The 26,404-nt window shown below is 40.4% G+C and overlaps 2 protein-coding genes across 3 annotated transcripts in view; one reads left to right on the top strand and one right to left on the bottom strand.

The window, feature by feature from the left end:
* Nucleotides 1-802, bottom strand: part of LOC132378920 (uncharacterized) — a 44,333-nt gene extending 43,531 nt beyond the window's left edge. Inside the window, exon 1 of the mRNA XM_059946237.1 lies at nucleotides 668-802. The gene's annotated coding sequence lies outside the window, so the exon portion shown is untranslated. The remainder of the gene's footprint in view (nucleotides 1-667) is intronic.
* LOC132378918 (serine/threonine-protein phosphatase 2B catalytic subunit beta isoform) overlaps nucleotides 1-26,404 on the top strand; it is a 95,228-nt gene that overhangs the window by 331 nt on the left and 68,493 nt on the right. The window lies entirely within an intron of this gene.

The following is a 26,404-nucleotide window of genomic DNA, read 5'->3' on the forward strand; positions in this document are numbered from 1 at the left end:
CGGACAGAGGTTTGGAGGGGAGCGCTGGTCGAGGTCTGAGATCTGGAGCGGGGTTAGGGATTGGGGACCGGGGTGTGAGGGGAATCGGGAACCAGGGGTTTGGGGTTGTGCTTTGCCGGGCCTGGTTCACGTCGTGCCCCTCGGCAGGGAGAGGCCGCGGGGTTCCTGGCCAGGCTGCATCCACGGCTTGGGAGTTGGCCGCTTGTTGGGTGGCAGGCCCGGACTTTGGGCTCTGTCCTCGCTTCTGGGACTGGGGACTGCTGTTAACCCCGTTCCGTGTGCAAGGGAAGTCACCTCCGGGAGTCCCACAGCCTCCTTTCCCCTGAGGTTGGGGAGTCCCAGGCTGACATTATCCGGTTGGCGAGTGTGGTGTGTGGCTGAGGAGGGGTCCATGCAAGTGTCCAGTGTGCATTTAAATCCTTGGCTCTGCTCTGAGACTGGTCGTGAGGCTGTTAAGAATTCTCTTGACCTTGGTCTCAAAACTCTTGATCTTACATTTACCTTACGTGACTTCAGTTTAAACATACTACAATGCTTGTAAAGTACATTAAGGATACTCTGAGGTTGTCAAGGCAAACACTGAGTGCACTAACAGCTATTTTGTTTCTAAGCGAAGGTTAAAATTATCTCATTAAAGTCAGAATCAGGGTGAGCTAAATTGACTCACTGTGTCACCAAAAGAGTTTGTGACTGCTTGGCACAGAGATCCACCTCAGCCTGAAGATCTAAGGCTCTGTATGTTGCTGATCTGCTATAGAGCAGTGCTGACTGGGTGTTATGTCACTTGGCTGAGATGTGAAACCTTGACCCTGCCTGATCTCACTGGTGAATGAACTATTTGAAGAGCAGAGGTGTTCTCACTATCCTGGCTAGTCTGAATAACTGAGGATGAGTTGATTATTAATTCGGTTCTGTTCGTGCATTCTTTTCTGTGTTGGGAATGGGATGATATGTTTACCTACTATTGCAGAAGTCATTACATGTCAGAACTACTTCTTTAGTTGTGAAGTACTTTGTCAGATCATGAAAACACTTCACTACATTCCTGTTCCCATTAATCTGCATTTCATGTTGCTGTTAATAACAGCTTTGTGTTCACCAAAGGCACAGTTCACCGATGGGGGAACAACATTAATTATAGCCTTCTCAAACTTCAAAACCACAATATTCTAAAGTAAACCTAAAGGATAAACAATATAAAATGGTGGAAGGGAGTGGGAGGAGCATTTGCTTGGACCCTGGGTTGATTTGGCTGAAGTTTTATGGTGAAAAATGGTCCACTTGGAATCCCTGATTTGAAATAAAGTATTGTACACTGGTGCAGCTTCGAAAGGGTTGCAAGTTTTAAGTAATTTCTTTTCCATTTTTTCTAACAGTAGGTAACTTTGCTCCTGTTTTATGATGTTTGTTGTGAATTATATGTACAGGGCACTGCAGCAGAGGTCTTGTTTACGAAATCCCAAACAATGGTTCATTGCTTGTATATAACACACTGATAAGGGACAGCATGTGGGTGTTGTTGGCAAGGACAGCATTCATTGCCTGTTCTTATAACAACATTAAAGGAGGCCATTTGGCATATCAGGTCCATGCCAGCTGCCGGGGAATAATTCTCTCCATTCCAGAATTCCAGTTACTCTCCCTCTCATCACTGGGCTTATTTAATACTTTATGTGTGTGGCTCTGATGTCTCATAAGGAACTGTTGAAACCACAGATTGACATAGTGGCACATGCCCAATGCTACTTCAATCATCAGCAATGGTTTTCCTCTTTTTATGATCTTCGTTGAATTTCAGATCCCTTTTACAGACCTTAGTTCAAATGTTTCTTGGAGCTGTGTGGCAGTCTGGCGTGGACTCTTTGAGATGTTGTAGGTCCCTTCCTGTAAGTAAACGGGTGCATTGGACTCTGTTCCAGCAGTAATATTTATAACACAAACTCAGTCACTCTTGTTTCTATTTTGTACAAAGAAGGAGCTGCGTGAAATTTTAACACCTACGTTGATAGTAATGAAGGTATATTTTGTGCTGAAAGGTGCTGCATTTGGGGTGTGCCTGTGTGTAGTCCTGCGCCTTTTAGGAGTGGTGGGAAGAAAGGAGGGAATACACTAAGGATGTATTGCTTTTCCAGAAAAATAATCTGAAAATATGCCTTGCTTTTAAATTTCTGCAAAACTTGAATGCCCTTACATAAGCCTTATTGTACACAATGCACAGATGTTATGCTCCATTTTGCAAAAATAGTCCATCAGTTTTGTTTCATTTCTTGTATAACATATACTGATTCTGATTTTTGAATATCCTGTCGTACATTTCAGAAAAACAAGTATATTGGTGTTTACAGAAACTATGCTTAAAATATAAAGTGGGCGGCCTATAATTACATCAGTAGGAGTATGATGAACTGTAACTACATAACATTTATGCATTTCACTTGGATATTATGTATTAAAAAAAAATCACTTTGCTAAGCTCTCTGAACCAATTTTGAATCAGATTCATGTGCTTTTTTTCTGGAAGTTAAATTTTTTGGTGTATTTTTGTTCCTGAAGTCTTTCAATTTAATGGCAATCAGGCAGCAAAAAAACATTGTGCTACCCAGTCAGGTACATCATACTATGCTACAAAAGCCAGACATTCCCAAGTCTGATGCAGCTCTGCAGAGTCAGCTGATTCAGTGGGGGTGGGGGGGGTGGCAGCAGGTAAGGAGCAGTAACTAATCGAAATGCCACTGTGCCAATAAAGGGGACATGAAGCTACTCGGTGACATTGCCAGGAGATCTTTTTTGTTGGTGCTTTGCTGGCTAGGCTAGAATTTATTGTCAATTCCTAAATGCCCTTGAGAATATGGTAGTGAGCCAACATCTAGTGAGCTGCAGGTTTTCTGGCACAAGTACTCCCACAGTTTGGTTGGGTTGGGAGTTCTAAGATTTAGACCCTGCTAGAGGAGAGGCCAAATATTTCCAAATTAGCAGTAAGTGTGAGTGGGAAGAGAACCTGCTGTTAGTAGTGTTCTCCTGCGCCTGCTGCTCTCGTCCCTTTGGTGATTGAAGTTGTAGGTTAGAACAGTGCAGCTCAGGTACAAGCCCTTCGGCCCACTATGTCTGTGCTGACCATCATACAATTTAAACTGCAAATGCCCCTGCACATGGTTCATATCCCTTTATAATTTGTCTGTTCACGTATCTATCTGTATACTTCTAGAATGTTACTATTGTATGCTTCTATTATGTCTTGTGGCAGTGCATTGCATGCATCTACCAGTCATAATTAAAAAAAACTTACCATATAAATCTCCTTCAAACGCTCCCTCACCCGCCCTTAAGTTATGCAGTCTAGTATCTGATATCAAGTTGCCCCTCTGTTTTTGATACCCCAGAGAAAATTATCCAAGTTTGTCCAACCTTAATATTCTCTAATCAAGGAAACATCCTGGTGATCCTCTCCAAAGCCTACACATACTTCCTGTTGTGCAGAAACCAGAAATGGACTCTGAACTCCAAATGTGGCTTAACCCCAAATTTCAAAACATCTGCAACATGACATCTCAACCTTTACACTCAACACCATGACTCGTCAAAGTTCAAAGTATGCATACATTATACAACCTTGAGATCCATCTAACAGGCAGCCACAAAATAAAGAAACCAAAAAAGACCATCGTACACCTATGAGCAGAGAGAAAAGAAACAAATCATGCAAGCAAATGGCATTCTGAACTGGAGTCCACAAAGAGAACCCGCAGTTCAGAGCAGAGCTGAGTACACATCACAGAGCAGCGAGCTGAACCTCCTAGTCCTTTGCCTTGGGCCCTGATACCCTGACCCTTTCAAACTGGTCCGGTCCTTAAATTGTCCTCCAACATCGGGTTCAGTTGCTTCTGTACACTTTGGGACCTGGATATCGCCACTTTTATTCGACCTGTACTTTGCCTTTCTGAATTGAACCTTGGGACTTCCTTGCTCTTGGCAATGGGATGGCAGCCTTGCTTCGCCTCAGTTCTGCCGCATCAAATTGCCTCCAAGTCCAAAGGGAGGTTATAGACTGTTGCTTGTGATGATTGTTTGCCAAAAAAAAGAGTGATTAACAAAGTATTTATTTGTTTTCTGTGTTTCATTGGATACCAGCCAGAAGTTGCTTTGATTCATCAGCGCCATCTTAAACTGGAAAGGCAGCCATACCATTACCACCACTCTATCTACTTATGTTGCCACTTTCAGGGAGCTAGGTCCTTGTAACTGAATCTCTCTGCGCATTATGGATCCTAAGGGCCTTGCTAAGTACTACAGACTCCCCTCTAGCATTTGATATTTTGAAGGGCAACACCACACACTTATCCACAACAATATCCTACGGAATCCTCTGACAAGTAGCTTCGGTGAATAATTCATTGTAGTGTATAGATGGTATGCATGGTCTTCAGGTGTGTAGTGTGGTTGATGGGTGGTTTTGTCATGAATGGGTGGTGTCAAACTCATTGAGCAGCCGCATTCATCCATATAAGTATGGTGTATTCCACTGTGTTCTGCTTTGCTTGTGTGGGAAAGGCTGTGGGGTGTCTAGAGATGAGTCTACTCCCCTGACTGCAATTGCCTAGAAAGCTTGCTCTGTTTTTGATCATATGAGGAGGCTGAATATGGTTGGGTTTCTGATGTTGTTCTAAGGAACTTCTGTCATGATATCCGGTGGCTAGGATCATTGACCAATTACAGTCATTTTTCTTTGTGTGGATGTATGACCCAATCTGTGGATTGCTTTTCTCTGTGTGGATGTATGACCCGATCTGTGGATTGCTTTTCTCTTAGGGTCAGTTAATCTGTTTTACCGGGGTTTCTTAGCTCCACATTTTCACATACTGCCTTAAGGTTGAGAAAAATTACCATGATTTCATTTCTGGAATTCATCCATTTTGTGTGCTTTTTGATCAAGGTGGTGGAGTCATACAGCATCAGAAAGGTTTCCTTTAGTCCACAGTGTCCACATTGACTGTTGTACTTATCTGGACTGATGTTATTTGCTTGCATTAAATCCTTGGATCTAGTGTGCCATGTCTTATTTAGAAATGGCATAGTTTTGGTAATGCCCAACATGAATATTATGAACAAGTTGTTGGAGAGTTAGTATCATTTGACAGCACTATCATTGACATAGTAATGTTTAACCAAGAGTAGTGGCTCCTTGCACTGCTGCATTGTTCAGTAGCTGATCTTTTACCCTTGTACTACTTGTATGTGGGTGTTGAGGCAGAGATAAGTCTCCACCAAAGGAGATATAAGGTGCTCCTTCCCTCTGCTAGCCTGCAGGTCACCCTTGGACAAGGCGTAGCACCTGCTTACCACAAGCCCTCCCCCCCAAAAAAAAAAAATCAGGGTCACATGAAGCAATGGGAGTAGGTGGTGGATGGTCATATGAGCACCTGGTGCATATCATAAGTCCTGGTTATATGACCACTGATGTCAGGCAGACAATCTGTGAGGAGTATTGATAATGACTGAGGTCATGGCAATGGCAAATCACTTCTGTAGAAAAATTTGCCAAGAGTGATTATGGTCATAGATAGCATCATAGGACATGACACATAACGAATGCAGTAATTATATGGCTCTCAGATCTTTTTAATACCAGAAAAACTACATATTCACTAACAGAGAAAAGTCCAGAGACCTTCTGGGTAAAGAACTCCACCCTCTGTTGAACAGAAATTTATTATTATCTGTGCCCTGATGACTGATTTATTATTTTGATTCTGTGACATTTGAGTTTAGACTTTCCAGCAAGGGAAAGTATTATATCTGCATCTCCATGTTAGGTCCTATAAAATTTTTGAATGCTTCAACGAGAGCACTCTGTATTTTCTGGAAAAGTACTTGCTCATTCTCCTTAATCTCTCTTGATAGGACAATACACCCTGCCAAGAAATTAATTTGAAGTTTGTTGCACTCCCACTGCCCTAGTATATTCTTCGTTCGGGGAAACTAGATCTCTATACATAGTATTTCAGGTGGTCAAATCATTACATAATAAGGCAAGCATGTAGTTTTCTCTCCAACTCTTTGTAGCACCTGAAATTAATGCTTTCTTTCACTGCCGATTGATAGTAAACTTGGTTACGTTTAGAAGATTGGATTTATCCCGTGTTTTGTGAATTGGCAGTTTTCCATTTTGGATAGATGTAACTGTACTGGAATAGCTTAACTAGAGATGCAGCTAGTTTTGACGTCTTAATTGCAGTTAAGTCTGTAATCTAGTCTCAGTTTCTACTCTCTATAGAATTCCCTGCAATGGAGTGAATCAAATTAACTGATGTGATATTGGCTATCTTGGAGGGAAACTGAGATATGTTTTTACCTGAGTGTTTCAGCTTGTGTCAGTTGCTGGGTAGTGCAGTTGCTGAGGATGGGGATGTATTTGGAACTACCATTTCCCATACCTTGAACAAAATTACTTTGTTTACCCACTGTGCACACCATTAGAGGTTGTGCAGCATCCACGAAGGTTATACAAACCTACAGCTTAATTTATATAAAAATATCTCATGGTGGTAGGGACTATTCTAGATGGTTCCAACAACCAATGCAACCAAAGGTGACCTTCTACTACATTTTTAAAAATATGCTTTTACTATTGGAGCCTGTGATGTACATTTTGTTGATGTGTTTTTGGGGTGACTAAGCACCTGAACCTTTTGCTGTTTCCGGGGGAATTCGATAAGGTTGAGAGTGGACTGTGCAGCCTACGGACAGAGTATGAACCCAGAATTGGCTCAATTACTTGCTGATTGAAGCATCAAGCAAGATTGAAATTGATGAGGATGAGAGTGGAAGGTGAGCAGGTATTCAGCGCCGTCTGCCTGCATTTGACTGGTTTCCTTCCTCTTGCTCACTGCTGCCAGAGGAATCTTGGAATCTGTGTCACTAGGTTTGATCACCTTAGCTCCTGTTTGTGGACTCGTTTTTAGAGGATTCTCCGGTTCATGTTGCAAGTGGTCCTAGATTCTGGTTACTCTTTTTTTTGCTATCTTTCACAAATTGGCGTGCTTTGGTGTGTCCTGGCTCTGCTGCCTGCAGTCAATTAATAACACAATGTGAGATTGAACTGAACTAAACCTAACACTCTTAGACCATTTCGAGGACTCTGTGGTTTGACGTTGAATATTCTCTGTGTTATTCACACTCTTTTTGCTGTTTGCACGATTTGTTCTTTTTTTTGAGTGTTGGGTACTTGATGTTTTCTATGAATGGATTCCATGGTGTTTGTTTCTTGTCTACCTGTGGGAGGACAAATCTCAGGGTTGCATACTGTACACTCACTTGATAATATGTGTACTTTGAATCTTTGACTTGTACTAACTAAGCATCAGTACCAACTCATTACTTCAGTCCCATATCATGCTGTCTCGTATAAGTGCCAAATTTGTCGAACTTGGAAGCCAATCATAAATAGCCAGTAACCAATAAAAAGTAGTGTTAGCAGGTTGTATTCTTCCATTAGGCAACATGAGAACAGATTTATCTGTTGTTTGTGCAGTGCTGTTTGGGGACCTAATTGTATATGGATTGTCTGCCATGTTCCCTAGACAACAGAGTCTGTAACTTACATATTCCATTGCTTTGGATAACAAGTTTGACCTGAAAGGTCCTTTGCTTTTTAAATGTTTGGCTGCCCACCTGCCTTCATCTCAATGCAAATTTGTGCAACAGATTTTCTGATATGAAAATACAGCCAATGATTTGAATGTAGAAATTGAAATTCAGCTGTATGAAAACTGTTCAGAAAGAAGAAAGAAATGGGATTGCTACCATACTGCCAAATGGAGTGTGTCATAATAACATACAATGATTGATTTTGACTGGAAAATTGAGACTCTGCATATTTCCGTTGGTTCTTTTTTTGAATTTGCTCCAGTCCTTCAAATTACCCTGGTGTTCTGATGAAGACGGCATATGCTCAGGTGAATGGGAACATTTAGAAGCATGCGTGATTTTGAAGGTACAAATGGGCTTTACAATATTTGAGAAAACTGGCTGTAAATTGTAATATTGAAGTGGTAATTTACTATTAATACCTTACATTTTTAATTTAATGCAATAAAATATTGGATGGAAAATTGATCTTAAAGATATTGTTCAAAACAAACCAAACTGTCATAGGATTCTGAGAGGTAAACATTGCGCAAAGACAGAAGGTAATTACAGACAACAATGTGTCTTTGTTTATACCTTGTTTAAATATGTAATTTAATTTAATATGTGGGTGAGAATTTGTAATTCTTTAAAAAAAATCATTGAAATAGTCTTTATCTAAATCATTTCTCTCCCTAATAACAATTGAGATTATATTCAAATGTCCATTTCATCCTTACTTAGATGAATCAAAATGAGTTGATAAGTTTATATATTCTCCATGGCTTTTTATCCCAACAGCTCTCTTGATCAGTGATTAACATACTGCTTCTCACCTTAGATTGTAGCAGACACTTTATTCTGGTCAATTCATTGCCTTCCTTGAGTGCAAGAGAGAATGTGCTGGTGAATTACCCAGGGTTATTGCTGGTCCAGAGTACTGTATTGCATCTGATATATGTGATGATTCCAACAACATTAATGAGATAGAAATAGTAATAAGCAAAACAAACTTTCTTATTCACAAACTACCAAAGGAGCATGTAAAATCACACAAACCGTCCTGGAAACCATGGTCAAACTGCTGTTGTCAGCACAGAACCAAGTATAATAAGCTTTCAGTGCAGAGGGACAAATAATTCATTGCTGACCCAATGGCACAGCCTACTTCCTCCCATAGAAAAACAGAATGGCTCCACTCAAGTTATGATGTTGCTGTTTCTCCATACATAGGAGAAGATGATTTAAGTTTTATTTGTAACATGTAAGTCAAAACAAACACTGAAATGCTTGGTTTGCATCTTTGTTTAAGTGATGTACTGGGGAACCCATGCTTCCAAAGCATATTTAGCATGCTCAAAACTCACTAACCCTAACCATACATCATTGGAATGTGGGAGGAAACTGGAGCACCCAGAAGAAACCCATATGGTCATGGGATGAACGAGCAAATTCCTTAATACACGCCGGTGGGAATTGTTCAGTGATTGCTGGTGTTGCAAAGAGATTGTACTAACAACTCTCGCTAAACCAATATGCAATCACAGCTATGGCGTATATCAAGAGATGCTTCCTTTCTCCACTTAGCATCTCAGGAGACCATTGTGTGGACTTACAAGATAGAATTGGATTGGTTTATTATTGTCACACGTACTGAGAGGCAGGGAAAGATTGTCTTGCGTACTGTTCATACTGATCGTAAAATTATGCACTACACTGAGGTAGAATGAGATAAAACAGTAACAATGCAAATATAGTGTAACAGGTACAGAGAAAATGCAGTGCAGGTAAACAGTAAAGTACAAGATCATAACGAGATAGATTGGAGGTCAAGAGTATCTTTTCATTTAAAAGTCTTGTAACAGCGAGGTGGAACCTGTCCTTGAAGCTTTCTGCAGTGCTTTGATAAAAATTGGAAAGGGACAACGGGGACATGCCAGATTTCTTTAGCCTGCTGAGTGAGTAGGGACTTCGATAAGCTTTCTTGACTGTGGCATCTATGTTGTTGGACCAGGACGTGCTACTGGTGATGTTCACTCTTAGGAACTTGAAGCTCTCAAACTCAACACCGTTGATTTAAAAAGGAGCATATGCACTGTCCCATTTCCAGAATTCAGTGACCCGAGGGACATTTGTGCAAGGCTTTTTATGTCATGGCAGAAGGGAGGAAGTGCAGACTCCTTCAGATAAAGGTTCTTTGTTCACTTGTTCCCATTTCATTGGGAAGCACCAGCTTTATCAGGACCATGTAATTAAAGAATTGAATGTCCATTGGTGGCGTGTTATTTGAGATTCTAATATGGAGAATCATGCAGAATATGCAAGTAGTGTTAACTTGTATTCAGTGTTATAAAACCAAATTGAATTAAGTTGTTAGATATTTTGAATTTGAAGCAATTCTTTCATGAATCTTGTAAATGCAGAATTACTTAAATTTTCACTAGTATAAGGACATATTTCAGCTTTGGGATGCCTGGAAATATTGGGCTTTGTGTCTCAATGTTGGCTGTTTACTAATGAGAAATAAATGCTTCTGAGTGAAATTTGGCTTGCTTTTCTAAAAGTACTGCCAAATTCAACTCTTCTATCCCGTTAAAATTTCATTATATTTGGGGATATTATTTTGGGAATTGTGAGAGGCTGGGTTAGTTTTGTACAAAATAGGCTCGTGATTTTTGAGTGCTGCTGTTCACTCTTTGACTTACAAACTAATAAAGTAGACTTTTATTCCAGGCATTTGTTTTTCCTAGGCCATGTTTGGTACTGTATCGAATGCATTTTTGGACTTTAATCTCACTGGAATGCTTGGGGAAGTTCAGCTCAAAGGAAGTTTTCTCCTGTTTAAAGGAGGACATGGTAGTGATTGCTATTTTTTTCCTCATTTTTGGCTTCCACCATAACACTTTCCTATTTTGTTTCCTAAACATATGCTATATCTTAAACTTTCTTTCCTCTATGATTTGGATTCTTTGGGGCTTGCACTGTGAACTATCTGGTATGGTTTCAGAGATTATTTGGACTTAGTGACACACAGTTTGGGGAGGCTGTTTGCAGGTAAAAGTACACCTGACAAATGAGAAGTAGGAAGATTTCAGGCACAGCATGTTTCCGTTAGAGTGAAAGGCAAGGCTGGCAGGTTTAAGGAACCCTGGTTGATGCGAGTATTGTGGCTCTGGTCAGGAGAAAGGAGGAAATTTATGAAAGGTATATGCAGTTTGGGATCAAGCGAATTATAAGGAATATAAGGTACTTTAAGTGGGAAATTAGGACAAACGAGCTTTGGCAGGAGGTAAAGAAAAAGCTAAGAGACTCTGTGTATTTTAAGAGTGAAAGTGTAACTGCAAAGAGCAGAAGTACCCTTAAGGATCAGTGTGGATGGAAGTGGTCTTAAGTATTTCTCACCTGTGTTTACTGTTGAGAAGGTCATTGAAGTTAGGGAAATCAGTAAAGGGAATAATGATATCTTGAATTACATCCACGTTTCAAGAGAGGAGGTGCTGGTGCTGGAGTGCATAAAGGTGAATAAATCTCCTGGGAGTGACCTGATGTATCCTAGCACATTAGCCACCCTCTGGTCTGTTGCTAACGATGATACATCAATCTCTGCCAGGGAAGCAGTTATTGGATCCCATCTGAGACTTCTGTACATCGTCAACCACTAGTGAGGAAACAGAAGATTGGAGGGTGGCAAATGTACCTTTATTGAAGAAGAGCTGTAAGGACATCACAGACTTATGAGTTTAATATCAGTGGTGGAGATGATTCTGAGACACAGGATCTACCTGCATTTGGGAAGGTTAGGGATGGTGCATGGGAAATACTGTAATGAACTCGATTGAATTTTTATGGAGAGGTGAAGTGGATTGATTAAGGCAAGGTAGTAGATGTAGGCATCTTAGCACTGATGAGTTGGGCCAAAGGGCCTATTTCCATGCTGTAAAGTAACTGAGTTTTTAATCCTGCTATAACATTTTTAGCTCATGTTATCTCGTGTGCAGCTTTTGTGAAGTGCTCAGAAAAGGTATGAAAACATTAATGTTTTTTGTATTGACAATATCAAAGAATGTGAATTTACAATGAATTATGTTGTTGTCAGTCTCAAAGCATTTGCTGAGTTGCTTTGGCAAATTAACCAATGAACTCACACATCTTTGGGATGTGATGAAACAAGTTACTGTGAGAATGTGCAAACTCCATACAATTTATGACAGCAGGGCTACACCTGGGTCTCCAGTGCCGTGAAGCATCAGTTCTACTAACTCTGGTTGAGGAGGAATGTTGGGAATGCTGGGAAAAATCCTTGCTTTTGTGGGTTGGACATAAAACTTTTATGACAGTGAAAATCAGAGCACAAATTTAATACCTTCGCAGGAGCATTTGTATTTTGGATGACCATGGTACAGTCCACTGCATTGTTAATGGATCTCTCCTTGTGTGTCAATTAAATTGTGAGGTATGACAGATGTTTTGTTAGAATGAGGTAAAGTTAGTTAATTCAGTTCCAGGTCTTAACCTTTCTGGGATTTGAGATGTGTTTTCTTTCTAGAGTTTTGTTTAAGCCCTTCTTTGTTATAACCCTTTTACCATTTTCTGGCATGTTGTTCATAATTGTTCAAGCTTGTATGTCTTCATAATTTCTTCTAGAGGAATTTCGTTCCTTTTATGTTTAGCAGGTGGGAGGTAGATAAATTGCTGTGTGATTATACACTGTTGCTAGGATAAAACACTGGTGTGTGCGTATGAATTTTTTGCATTCTATCTACTTGTATTAAATACACCCTCAGATTTTGTTAGGTCGAATATATGTAGTGCCTGAACTCAGCACTTTGAGTCGTTTGATTTACTAAAAAGAGAAATTTGAATCAGTGACAGAACACAATTAACAAAAAAGCAGACAAAAGTGTTTAAAATGCCATGACTATAACAGAATGGAGGCATAACCCAGCTCTACTTTAATAGCTATGGTAGTTATTATCCTGCCCGCTTTCTGATTTATTTTTAAATTGGGTTTTGATTAAATGTTGTGTCCACTATTAGTTTCTGGTCATTTTGTGGTTTTCCAATCCTAGCAAGGCATTCTCATTTCTTTACAGAAAGGACATTGAGAATTCATGAGATGTGGCAGAATTGGAAACTGATAAACTGGTTTAGTTTATTTTCCATATTTGTATGAATCAACGGAATACAGTTATCACAGAGACATTTCTATGATGTAACGAGGGCGTAAATTCAGCTGACACTTGTGGAAAACTGTTAACTTTCAGATTTTAACTTGTTTATCATCATTTCTTTACATATGCTACAGTGCAGAGAAGAGCCTATTTGAATTTTCTGTTGCTTTGTGGAGCATTTTTATTTTTTCAAGCTAACCATGTTAGTAATTTTCTTCATAAAGGAACATCAGATAACTAAATGTTAAGAAAATCCTCTTATTAAATTAGTGTAAAGATAGGTGTAGGAATTGGCAATGACTGTCACTTAGATCTACTCTAACATTTATTAAGGTTATGACTGGACATGGCACCAAGGCACTTTCTTGGTTATTCTCCAACCTTTGAGATCCCTAAAGTCTAAAAGTTTGTTGGCAGAATTTGAATACATTCTTTGTCTTCCAGAATCCATAAATAACTGGGAAAAGAAATCCCTCATCATCTCAGTTTGGAATAAGTGACTATGGCCCCATTTGTGGATTTCCCCATTAATATCCAGGCACAATCTTGCCAATTGCCCTTGTATGTTAATAAGGTGCTCTTTCATTTTTCAATGTTCCTGAGATTGTAGGCTCAATCTACAATACATTTTATGAATGCCTACACAGCCCACAAGATAGGTATATCCATTATCCATATTAAAAAAAAAAGGAAACCACAACTCTATGCAGCAGACTGGCCACAAGTCCTTAAATACTGTGGGGGTGGGGGGGGGGTGACTTGTTGAAATGGTTTGAGAAGTTAGGACTGAAATACATGAAGTAGATGAGCGTCTGTAAAAGAAATAGTTTGTAATTATTAATGAGTATACATTTTCCCTTGAGGGGTAGAATGGTACAGGGTAATGAGCGAATTAAAATGTTGCCAGAGTGTGATGATTATGTAGCTTTCATAAATTAATTGCAGGAATGTTGGGGGGGGGGGGGTTGTAGAGAAAATACCAATAGGAGAGGTATAATGTTACAAGAGATTCTCCTACTGCATGTGAAGGAGGAGATGGAAAAATGAACACTTGTCTCAGAGATTACAGTAGGTATATTGGGAATAAGAAAAGAGTCAAGAATTTAAATACCTTTATCTGTTTTCACAGTATCAGGTACATGTTTAATAGTATTTGTGCTGGCGAACTAAAACGTTATTTAAAAGTTGCTGAAGCTGCTGGTGGAGAAGAGTATACAATAGCAGCTAACTTTAGCCCTCTTTGCACGCCATTAATATGAGAAAATGTGTGAATCTATTGTCAGGGATGTAGGAGCAGAAAATAATTGTTTGTCAATTTCACTTACAGAAAAGGAAGCAGTGTTTGATTTGCAATGTAGCTGGTTAAATCAATATGCTATATTTTGATTTTCAAAAAGCTCCAAATAGATTAGGATTTACAGGCAGTTGTAGTTTATTAACTTGCATTGAGTATTGGTCAATAGGAAAGAGAACAATGGTGAGAAGTGTTTAGTATAGTGTGTTGTTGCTCATTGTGAGCCATGAACAATTGTTCGTCCTTCACCTGGTGATTATCTGTGTATGTTGTAAATTAAGTACAGAGTTTAATGTTACTAATTTTGATGGCAGGAAGCTATATAGAAAGTTATGTTCTGAGGAGGATGAAGAGGCAGGCTAAGTAAATGGGCAGAAGGTGGCAGGTAGAGTGTAATGTGGAGAACTACAAATTTATTCACATTGGTAGGAAGAATACAAGGGGGGAATACTTATACAAGAGTAAAAGTTTAATAAAGCACCAGTATCTGCTGCTTTTGCATTCTGATCAATTTGGCTGATGCTGATATGCTGAGTTTTAGATCATCTTCAAGATCCTGACTGATGGCATTGTGGCCTAGTATGGAAACACCAATGCCCAAGAACAGAAAAGCCTGTGAAAAGTGGTGGGTACATCCCAGTCCAGCACAGACAAAGCCCATGCTAGCTTTGAGCACATCTACAAGGAACACTACCATAAAAAAGCACCAATGATCTTTGGTAACCAGGCCATGCTCTCTTCTTGCTGTTACCATTGGGAAGGAGCTACAGGGGCCTTGGGTCCTACACAGTCAGGTCAATGAATAGTTATTGCCCTTCAGTGATCAGGCTCCTGATCCAACATGGATAACCTCACTTACTTGAACTCTGAACTGATTCCACAACCTACGTATGGACTCAACTTCCAAGGGCTCTACAACACGTGTTTGCACAGTTTGTCTACTTTTGCACATTTATTGTCTAATATTTTTGCATGTGGATTTTCATTGGTTATGTCTTACTACTTTGTTCTATTGTGAATGCCTACAATAAAATGAATCTCAAGGTAGTAAATGGTGACAAATATGTACTTTGATAATAAATTTACTTTGAACTTTGAGCTAGAATCACAAAATTGATGTACAGAAACCACAAGCTATTGTTAGGAAATGTCCAGCATGGGGGTTGGGGTACCAGCAAGAAAGTCTTGTTGAAACCATACAGTGCTTTAAGAAGATTGCACCTTGAGTGTTGTATGTAAGTTTGGTCTCCCCAGTTAAAGAAAGGAAATATCCTGCATAAGAGTAATGCAATGGTTTACTCTCTTTTTCCTGAAGTGATGAACTTATTCTGAAATCACAGATTTATTTCATGAGAAATTGAATCGAATATGTCTATGTTCCATGGACTTCTTGAAGAATATGAGAGATTATAAAATTCATAAGAAAGCTTGATATAGAGTAGGTGTTGAGCTATTTTCTTTGGGCTGGAGTGTCTCGAAATAGGATGCAACCTTGGGATTAGAGGTTGACCATACTAGATTGAGATGAGAAAATTTTGTCAGTGTTTGTGCTTGGAATTGTCTAGCCCAAATGATGGTGAAGGCTGTCAATAAATATTTTCAAGATTAAGCTTAATAGTTTATTTGGGACATTGAGAAAATCAAGGAAGATGGGAACTGAGCTCTAATAAGGAATTCATTTAGATAGTCTTCTGATTTTTTTTATTGGTTATGCAGACTTAAAGCCCATATGACTGACTCATATTTTCATGTTGTTATTTTCCCCAATGAATATCATTGCTTTTATTTAATACCAAGTGTGGTCATGCTAAATGTCTGTATCAGGAAAGATATTCAACACAAGTGTTAGTCTCCCAGTTAAAGGTTATTAATTCTCTTACTCTATTGAATAAAGCCATACCATGTCAGCATTCTAAGCCTACAGTACAACTTTCAATATTCTTGGGTGTGGGATAATTGACTGTCTTCAATCTATAGTTTCCTCTCTGTTAGGTAGGAAGAGGAATGAGGTATTGAAGAGATAATAGGGAGCTAGGTATGAAACTGAAAAACAGCACCTCAATGGTAGCATGACCAGGCTTGACATCGTGCTACCAGTCACTTGTTTGGAGGAATGAGTGAGAGCTTTGAAAGTGAATTTGGCCTTTCAGAATATTTTTTGGGTTTGAGATATTGTGGTTTGTTAAGCACTTGACAAAGGCCTGTAAAAAGAAGTGAGGTTTTAGTGGTTCAGAGCTTGATGCTTTTGCGAAAAGAGGTGAAGGTAAGTTTCCTTCTTCCTTTGTCTATAGGTGCCTTGCTAGAGTATGGGTCAATGGTCTGATCCTCATGTCAGACCTGCAGTCTCCCTGATAACTACATCTGCATGAAGTGTATCCAGTTATAACTGCTTATAGACCAGTGTTAGGGAACTGGAGCTGCAGCTGGATGACTTTTGGTTCATGTGGGATAAAGAGGAGGTGTTAGATAGGAGTTAAATGGAGATGGTCACCCTTAAGTTGCTGGAGGCAGGTAGTTGGGTGACTGTCAGGTTAGAGAAAGGGAATAGGCAGACATGGCAGAGTTGGAGAGCAATAAGAGTGGATGACTTGGGGAAGTTTTTAATTGGGGGGAATCATGATGCTATAGGCAAGAACTTAAGAGTGAAATTGGGAATTTATTTGTAAATGTAAACAAAATGTGGGAATAATATAGGGAACACTTGCATGGAATTCTGCCCCGTTGAGGCAGGGAAAAGATGGTAGGGTGAAGGAACCACAGTTGACAAAAGCTGTGGAACATCTAGTCAAGATGAAGAAAGATGTTTACTTAAGGTTTAGGGAGCAAGGATTACATGGGCTCTAGAGAGTTGCAAGATACCCAGGAAGGAGCTGGAGAATGGACTTGGGAGAGCTGGAAGGGGTGGGGGTATGAGAAGGCCTTGGCAAGTAAGATTAAGGAAAACCCCAAGGCTTTCTGCATGAATGTGAAGAACAGGAGGATGTCTAGTGTGAGAGTAGGACTGATCAGGAAACGTGCCTGGAGTCATTGTTTGTAGAACAGGACCTTAATGAATACATTTGCTTTAGTATTCACCAGTAAGCAGGACCTTGATGTTTGTGAGGACACTGTAAAACAGGTTGTTATGCTAGAACTTGATGTTGATGTGCTAGAACTTTCAGGATAGTCAAGTCCCTAGGCCAGAGGGGATCGATCCTAGGGTGCTAAGGGAAGCAAGGAAAGAGATCACTGCTCCTTTGTCGAAGATCTTTATGTCCTCTCTGGCCATAGAAGTAGTGTCAGATGGTTGGAGGTGACAAATATTGTTCCTTTGTTCAAACAAGGAAGTATGGATAGCCCTGGGAATTATAGTCTTATTTCAGTGGTGGGCAAATTATTGGAGAAGATCAAGATTTATGGGCATTTGGGTATAGTAGTATGGCTTCGTGAGAGGCAGGTCATGCCTCTGGAGCCTGATTTGAGAATATGACAAAACCCATTGATAAAAGTAGAGTAATAGATGTAGTGGATACAGATTTTTGTAAGGCATTTGATAGGATTCTCCATAGTAGTCTTATTCAGAAAATCAGGAGACACGGGATCCAAGGAGATTTGTCTGCATAGATTGAACATATTTTGCCTAGAGGTTGGTGACCAATGGTGTTCTGCAGGAATTTGTTCTGGGAATTCTTTTTTTTGTGATTTTTATAAATGACTTGGATGAGAAAGTGGAAGGGTGAGTTAGTATGTTTATAGATGACCTGAAGGTTGGTGGGTACTGTCAGAAGGTTGTAGATTGCAATGGGGCATTGACAGGATGCAGAGCTGCCCCGAGAAGTGGCAGATGGAGTTCAGCCTGGAAAAGTGTGAAGTGATTCACTTTGGAAGGTTGAATTTGAAGGCACAATAATAGCGGGTTTCTTAGAAGTGTGGAGGAACAGGGGGATCTTGGGTCTGGTGACTTTGTTCACAGTCATAACATATTTGTCCTCAATTCTTTTGCTCTTATTAATTAACTTGATAGTTCCAGTCAGTGTTGGTACTTTTTTTCCTCCTGGAAGATGGAGGAATAGCATTGTTTGAATATTCAATTATAAGCTGTTGATATTCTCATTTACATTTAAAAAGCATCAAAATGGTGAATGGAACTAGACAGTTTTCACTAGTAGCACTTTATACATTCAAGTTGCATGAGCAAATTGGTATTGAACACATTTGTATAGGTTGTGAGGTGTGCAGTACTCATGACAATGACATTATATTGTAGTTTAGATGGGTTTATCTAGCAGCTTGGGACAAAGTGCAGACTTGAGATTTGATTGGCTAGGGTCCAACTTTTGACTTTTCTAAAGTCATTTGTACACTGCTGTTTAATTTGCTGTGCTGTATGTGGCTGTAGTCACTTAGTTCTTTATTTATTTAACTTGTCCATGCCTTCAATTGCCAGTTCTTTGCCTTTCTCACATCCAGTAAGGATCAGAAGATTGCCAGTCTCCAGACTGCAGATCCCTCTCTCTCCCAACTTCAGTGGCCCTAGATGACCGCAGACTGCAATCCCTGTTGCCTCCCTCTCGGACATTGACTTAATCAGATGCCCCCCCGATTATGGAACTCACTGACTCCATCTTTGGCCCCCAACAGCTCTGGATGCCTCTGGACCCATGGGACTATTATTGCCAACACCAGTTCCTACAACCCTGGACCCCTTGTGACTGCAAATTGTGTGGCCTGCAGCTCCAATCCCATCTGGACCTTGATTGCTAGCATCTCCAGGAGGCGATTTTACTTGCTGCAGCTGGGTCCCTGTTCTCATTCCTCACCACTACCCTCCAACTCTGTATCTCTCAGGCCCCACCATCACCTTTTGGGTCCTCAGAGCCTCCATCTTCTTCCCACTCACTTCCCTGAACAGCCCAACCCTCCTCTCTCTTCTGGCACCACCAACTCTCCTCCCCCCCCATCCCAGCTCTAAGCCTAGTCATGTCTTCACCATTCTCTCCAATCTTCTCTTTGAGGCATAACGTTCTATCCTCAACAAAGGCCTCACCTTTGTCTCCATTCGCCCTCACCTCAGTGAGTTCTGTGCCTGTCACAACTGCTACCAAAACCATAATCCCCTACCCTGTACTGCTTGTTTCTACCTCATCCCCAAGGTCCATAAACTGGACTGTCGGAGTAGGCCTTTTGTCTCTCCCTGTTCATGACCCACTGAATTTGTGTCCTCATACCTCGATTCCATTCTAGCCCCCTTGATTCAGACCCCTCCCATCTACAGTTGCAAGAAAAAGTTTGTGAATCCCTTTGCAATTACCTGGTTTTCTACATTAATTACTCATAAATTGTGATCTGATCTTCACCGAAGTCACAATAATAGGCAAACACAATTAGTCTAAACTAATAGCACATGAATTATTGTACTTCTCGGCAATACTGAGTACACCATTTAAACAATCACAGTCTAGTTTAAAAAATAATGTGAACTTCTGGGGTAATGTCTTCAACAAAAGCTGTATGGAGTCAGGTATTCCAATCAATGAGATGAGATTGGAGGTGTGGGTTGTACAGGTACCCTGCCCTATTAAAAAAAAGACACACAAAGTCAGGTTACTGACAGAGCCTGCTCTTCTCAAGAAACATCTGTTTATGTGCACCATTCCTTGATCAAAATAGTTTTCAGAGGACCTTAGAAAAATAATTCTAGAGATGTATGAAGCTGAAAAGGGTTGCAAATGCATTTCTAAAGATGTGAGTGTTTATCAGTCCACGGTAAGAGAAATTGTCTACAAATGGAGGAAACTCAGTACTATTGCACTAAGTACTAAGGAGTGGCATCCTGCAAAGATCACACCAAGAGCACAACGTGTAATGCTGAGGAAGGTGAAAAAGAACCCAAGGGTAACAGCAAAAGATCTGCAAAACTTTCCAGAACTTGCTAAAATCTCTGTTCATGTATCCACTGTATGAAACAGTGAACAAGAATGGTGTTCATGGAAGGAACCATGGAGGAAACCACTGTTCTCCAAACAAAAAAACATTGCTGCATGACTCAAATTTACAAAAGACCACCTGATTTTCCACAACACTTCTGGGGCAAAGTTCTGTGGACAGGCGTTACAAAAGTTGAACTTTTTGGCAGAAATACAGGCCTCTATGTTTGGAGGAAAAAGGGCACTGCACACCAATGCCAAAATCTTATCCCAACTGTGAAGCATGGTAGGAGCATCATGGTTTGGGGCTGCTTTGCTGCTTCAGGGCCTGGACAGCTTGCAATCGTTGAGGGAACAATAAATTCAAAATTGTATCGAGCTATTTTACTGGAGAATGTCAGAGTTGTGGCCTGTCATCTGAAGCTTAATGGAACATGGGCATGCAACAAGTCAATGAACTGAAACTCAAGAGCAAATCAACAACGGAATGGTTTAAAAAGCAGAACATTTGTATTTTGGAATTGCCAAGTTAGAATCCAGACCTTAACCCAATTGAGATGCTTTGGCATGACCTGAACAGGGATGTTAATACAAGGTATCCCAGAAATATTGGTGAATTGAAACAATTTTGTATGGAGCATTGTTTTAAAATTCCAGAAACATTGGTGGATGTTATTGCTGCAAAAGACGGTTTTTACCAGTTATTAAATACAAGGGTTCACATGCTTTTTCCAGCCTGGACTGTAAACATTGTGTTTAATAAAGACATGGAAAGTACAAATGTGTGTTAGTAGTCTCAGCAGATTGTTTTTGTCTATTATTGTGACTTAGATGAAGAGCAGACCACATTTTATAAGTAATTCAGAAAACCAGCTAATTGCAAAGTGTTCACAAACATTTTTTTGCAATTGTACATCCGTAACACCTCTCAGGTCCTCTCTCCTCAGTAACTTTTTTAATTATTTGGCCCTGTGCCTCATTTTCACCATGGATGTTCAGTTCCTGTACACTTCAATCCACCATCCTCTTCCTCTATCTGGTTGAACTGGTCCTCACTCTCAACAATTTTTCTTTTGGCTCCTCCCATTTTCTCCAAACTGGAGGTGGGAGGATAGCCTGGGTCCCAACTATGCCTGCCTCTTCATTGGCTATGTAGAAGAGTTCATGTTTCAAGCCTTCTCCACCTATACTCACCAGCATTTCCTTCACTATATTGACGACTGCATTCATGCTGCATTATGAACACATGCTGACCTTGTCAATTTGATCAATTTTGCCTTTGCCTTCCACTCTGCCCTTAAATTCACTTGTTCCATCACTGACACCTCCCTCCCCTTTCTTGATCTCTCTTCATCTCTGGAGAGTTACTGTCAACCGACAACTTTTATAAACCTACTAGTTACCACAGCTATCTTGTCTCCCTCTTTCTACCCTATCTTCTGTAGATACGCTATTCCCTTTTCTCAGTTCCTTTGACTCCACAGCATCTGTTTCCAGGACATGGTTTTCTGATCCAGGACATCAGAGATGTGCTTTTTCAAAGAATGGGGTTTCCTCCCTTCACCATTCATGCTGCCCTCATCCACATCTCCTCCATTTCTTGAACATCTATGCACAGCTTACCTTCCCGCCACCTTAATAGAGGTAGTTCCTCTTGTCCTTACCTATCATCCCTTCAGCCTCCACATCCAACATATCCTTCACAACTTTTGTCATCTCCAAAGAGATCCTACCACTAAACATATCTTTACCCTCCTCCCCCCTCAGGATCGCTGCCTTTGTAATTCCCTTGTCCATTAATTCCTCCCCACTAATCTCCCTCCCAGCACTTACCCCTGCAAGTGGCCTATGTGCTACACCTGTCCATGCACAACCTACCTCACCTCCATCCCTGGCCCCAAACAGTTGTTTCAGGTGAGGCAACACTTCACCTGCGAATCATCTATTGTGTTTGGTGCTCCTGATGTGGCCACCTCTGTACTGGTGAGAGTTGTTGTAAATTGAGGGACCGCTTTGTCAAGTACCTCTGCTTCGTCTGTCAAATGTGGGACTTACCGGTGGCCAGACTTTTTAATTCTAATTCCCATTCCTGTTCTGACATGATGGTTCCTGGCCTCCTCTTGTCGCAAGATCATAGAAGCATGGATTGGCTGTGTGTAGTCAAAATGAGGTAGTTCGTAAAATTTATTATGTCATAGCTCAGTATATTGTTTCCTTTCTGTGATTTCTGTAATCTGAAATACATCTAACCCATTTGAGAGATTAATAAACTATTAAGGGATTTGTATCAGATTTTGTGTTTACAGATTTTTAGACAGATTTGGGTACTAATCTTTACCAATGTTTGCTTATCAGTTAACCGATAATTGATCATTAACTTTTATTTTTTCCCCATATGGACCCATGTGTTTATCTGTAAACTGAGTACTACTTCGGGAATTTCAGTACATGGAAAAATTGTAACATGAGTATCAGATATTTGCCCTGAGACAGTGTTTATGTGCCTTTATGAGAACTCTGCATCTCTGGATGAGCTGGTCCCATGAGATCCGGAGTTGATACAATGCACACAGAATTTAGTTATCACTTTAACTAGGACAGTTATAAAATGACTCAGCTAAGAACTGTAAATTACACTGATGGACTATGGTTGAGGATTTAAGATTTAGGGACAGGAACTTTTATATTTTGAATTATGTCATTCTTTTGAAGGCAATGCCCCCATCAACTGGTTGTCTACTTCTACAACATTGATGTAGGAAATGAAGTCTTGTTGCTACGGAACATATTTTCTTTGCCTTTCTGGCTTGTCTGGCTCAATGGGCAAAAATCCCAGTACAGGTGTCCCCCGTTTTTCAAACGTTCGCTTTACAACACCTCGCTGTTATGAAAGACCTACATTATTTACCTATTTTCGCTAACAGAAGGTGTTTTCACTGTTAAGAAAAAAGATAGCAGCCAAGCTCCTCCCCCAGAACTGCATTCCAGCTGGCATTGCTTAAACACATGCCTGTGAGCATCTGTGCTTTATGTCGATTTTTTCTGTGCATCTGTTAGCAAGATGAGTTCTAAGGTATTGGAAAAGCCTAAAAGAGCTCGTAAGGGTGTTACACTTAGCGTAAAGCTAGACATAATTAAGTGCTTCGATCGTGGTGAACGAAGTAAGGACGTAGTGAGTTTGGCTAAGGAGGCTGGGTTTGTGGAAGTTGACGAAGATGATGTTGAAGAGGTTTTGGCATCCATGACCAAGAACTGACAGATGAAGAGCTGATGCAATTGCAAGAGGAAAGGAAAACAATCGAAACCAAATGGCCCAAGTCATCCAGGGACTGAGCGTGAAGCAATTGTGTGAGATTTTTGCTGCGATTGACAATGCTGCAATGATTGCAGAAAAGAATGACTTTAATTTTGAAAGGGTACATATGTTTAGGGCACATTTGCAGGATGGTTTGAGTGCTTACAAAGAACTGCATGATAGAAAAATGCACGAGGCTAAGCAGTGAAGCATACTGTTGTTATTCAAGCCTTTCACATCAGCCACAGCAGATGATGAACCTTGACCTTCGACATCAAGGCAGACAGACATAGAAAAAAGTGACCTGTCTGCCCTGATGGAAACAGACTACGATGAGATGACACCCCAGTCTCTTGTACCTCCCACCAGCCCAGCGTCCGACGACTCAGCATCATCAGTGTGCTCACTGTCTTCCCGATTTGGGTAAGTGAAGCTACACTGTACCTACGTTACTTCTACTTTATATAGGCTGTGTATTTTTCTGTATTATTTGGTATGATTTGGCAGCTTCATAGCTTAAAGATTACTGGAGAGAAAGCTTCTGCCGAGAGCACTTGCATGAGATTTTCGCTACGGTGGACACTGCTGCAATGATTGCAGAAAAGTATTTTTACTTTATATAGGCTGTGTATTTATCATATCATTTCTGCTTTTACTGTATGTGACTGTTATTTTAGGTTTTACGTGTTATTTGACATGATTTGGTAGGTTATATTTTGGGTCTGCGAATGCTCACAGATTTTTCCCATATAAATTAATGGTAATTGCTTCTCACTTTACAGCATTCAGGCTTACGAACCGTTTCATAGGAATGCTCTACCTTTGGATAGCGGGAGCGAACTGTAGTGACATTTTCTTGTGTGTTGCTATGGATCAGAGATTCGTGTTAGCACTCCAGTTTTGTGGTTCTGAGAAAATGATGTGGTTAATGTGGCATTTGCAGATGCTGTCCAGGTAGATAGAAGATACAGAGTGATTTGATGGTTGCTAAGGATGTGGTACTTTGTCTCCATTTTTTATGCTTGGCTTCTTTGTGATCTCAGTGGATGAAATTCAGATTATCATTGCCATTCTTTCTCCACTTTTAAGTTCTTAAGGCTTGTTCAATTTTATTTTATTCAGGAGGCTTTGATAGCAATCTTGAAGCTAATAAAGCTCTCAGTGTAATTAGGCATGCAGTGTAAAGGATGCTGTCCTGGGGGAAGAGGACACTGACCATTAGTGTGCTCGTCATACCAGTCGATTTGAAGGACCTTGTGGATAACACGTTGGTGGTACCTTTATAGTGTTTTATGTTACCAGTTGAAAGTATTCTGATTCTCAGAAAGGTAAAGGAGAGTAAGATTCAATGTCTGGTAGGCCATAAGTATAATGCAGTGTTTGAGGACATGATCTTCAAGCACTTTTCCTTTAATGGCTGAAAACAATGATGAATTTAGACCATAAGACAATGGAGATAGGACCAGAAATAGACCATTCAGACTATTGAGCTTGTTCTGTTAATTCATCATGGCTGATTCACTTCTCTCTTTAACTCCATTCTTCTGCCTTCTCCCCATAACCTTCTGGCTAAACAAGAACCTATTAACCTCTGCTTTAAATGTCCCCAGTGACTTGGCCTCTGCAGCTGCCTGTGGTACTAATCTCCACAGATTCACCAGCCTCTGTCTAAGGAATTTCTTCCTCATCTCTGTTCTAAATGGATGCCCCTCTATTTTGAGGCTGTACCCTCTGGTTCTGGTTCCACCAATGAAGAAAACCTCTTCACATCCACTCTATCTAGGCCTTTCAATATTCAATAGGTTTCAGTTAGATCTCCCTTCATTCTTCTAAATTCCAGTGAGTTCAGGCCCAGAGTCTTCAATTGCTACCCATGTGTGAATCCTCTCCAATGTCAGCACATCCTTTCTTCAATAAGGGGCCCACAACTGCTCACAGTACTCCAAGTGAGGCTTCACCAGCACCTTAAAATCCACAGGATTTCAAACTTGCTTTGGTATTCTAGTGCTCTTGAAAAGAATGCAAACATTGCATTTGCTTCCTCATGACTGATTTAACCTGCAAATTAACCTTTCGGGAATCCTGCACAAGGACTCAATATGCAGTTTGGATTTTTGAATTTTCTCCCTATTCAGAAACTAGCCTATGATTTTATTCCTTTTACTGAAGTGCATGACCATACTTTTCCCAACACTGTTCCAACTGTCACCTCTTTGCCCATTCTCCTAATCTGTTGGAAGCCTCTTCTGTGGCCTTTCTGCTTCCTCACTATGTACCCCTCCACCTATCTTTGTATCACCCACAAACTGGGCCACAAAGCCATCATTTTTATCATCTAAATTGTTGACATACAACGTAAAAAGAATTGGTCACAAAACAGACCACGGTGGAACACTGCTAGTCACCAGCAGCCACTCTGAAGAGGACTCCTTTATTTCCACTCTTTGCCTCTTGCAGTCAGCTAAAGCGCTATCCACTCTAGTATCTTTCCTGGAACACCCTGGCCTCTCATCTTGTTTATCAGCTTCCGGTGCAGCACCGGAAAAGGCCTTCTGAAAATCCAAGTACACAACATCCACTGATTCTCCTTTGTCTATCCTGCTTGTTATTTCTTCAAAGAATTCCAACTGAATTATCAGGCAAGATTTTCTCTTAAGGAAACCACGCTGACTTTGGCTCAATTTATCATGTGCCTCCAAGTACCCTGAACCCACATCTTAATAATCGACTCCCAACATCTTTCCAACCACTGACATCAGGGAAGCTGGCCTATAATTTCCCATCTTCTGCCTCCCCTCCCACCCCCCCTTTTTGAAGTGTGAAGTGACATTTGCAATTTTCCAGTCCTCCAGAACCATGCCGGACTCTACTGATTCTTGAAAGATCATTATTAGTATCTCCACAATATCTTCAGCTACATCTTTCTAACCCTGGGGTTAGTCCATGAGGTCCAGTGACTTACAGTATCTACCTTTGAAACTTTCAGCTTCCCAAGCACCATCACCTTAGTGTAGCAACTGCGCTTACTTCTGTCCCTTGACATTCAAACTTCCAGTGTACTGCTCGTGTCCTCTATAGTGAAGACTGATGCAAAACGCATATTCAGTTCATCTGC

The sequence above is a fragment of the Hypanus sabinus genome, chromosome 21 (genome assembly GCF_030144855.1).
Source record: "Hypanus sabinus isolate sHypSab1 chromosome 21, sHypSab1.hap1, whole genome shotgun sequence".
NCBI classification, from domain to species: Eukaryota; Metazoa; Chordata; class Chondrichthyes; order Myliobatiformes; family Dasyatidae; genus Hypanus; species Hypanus sabinus.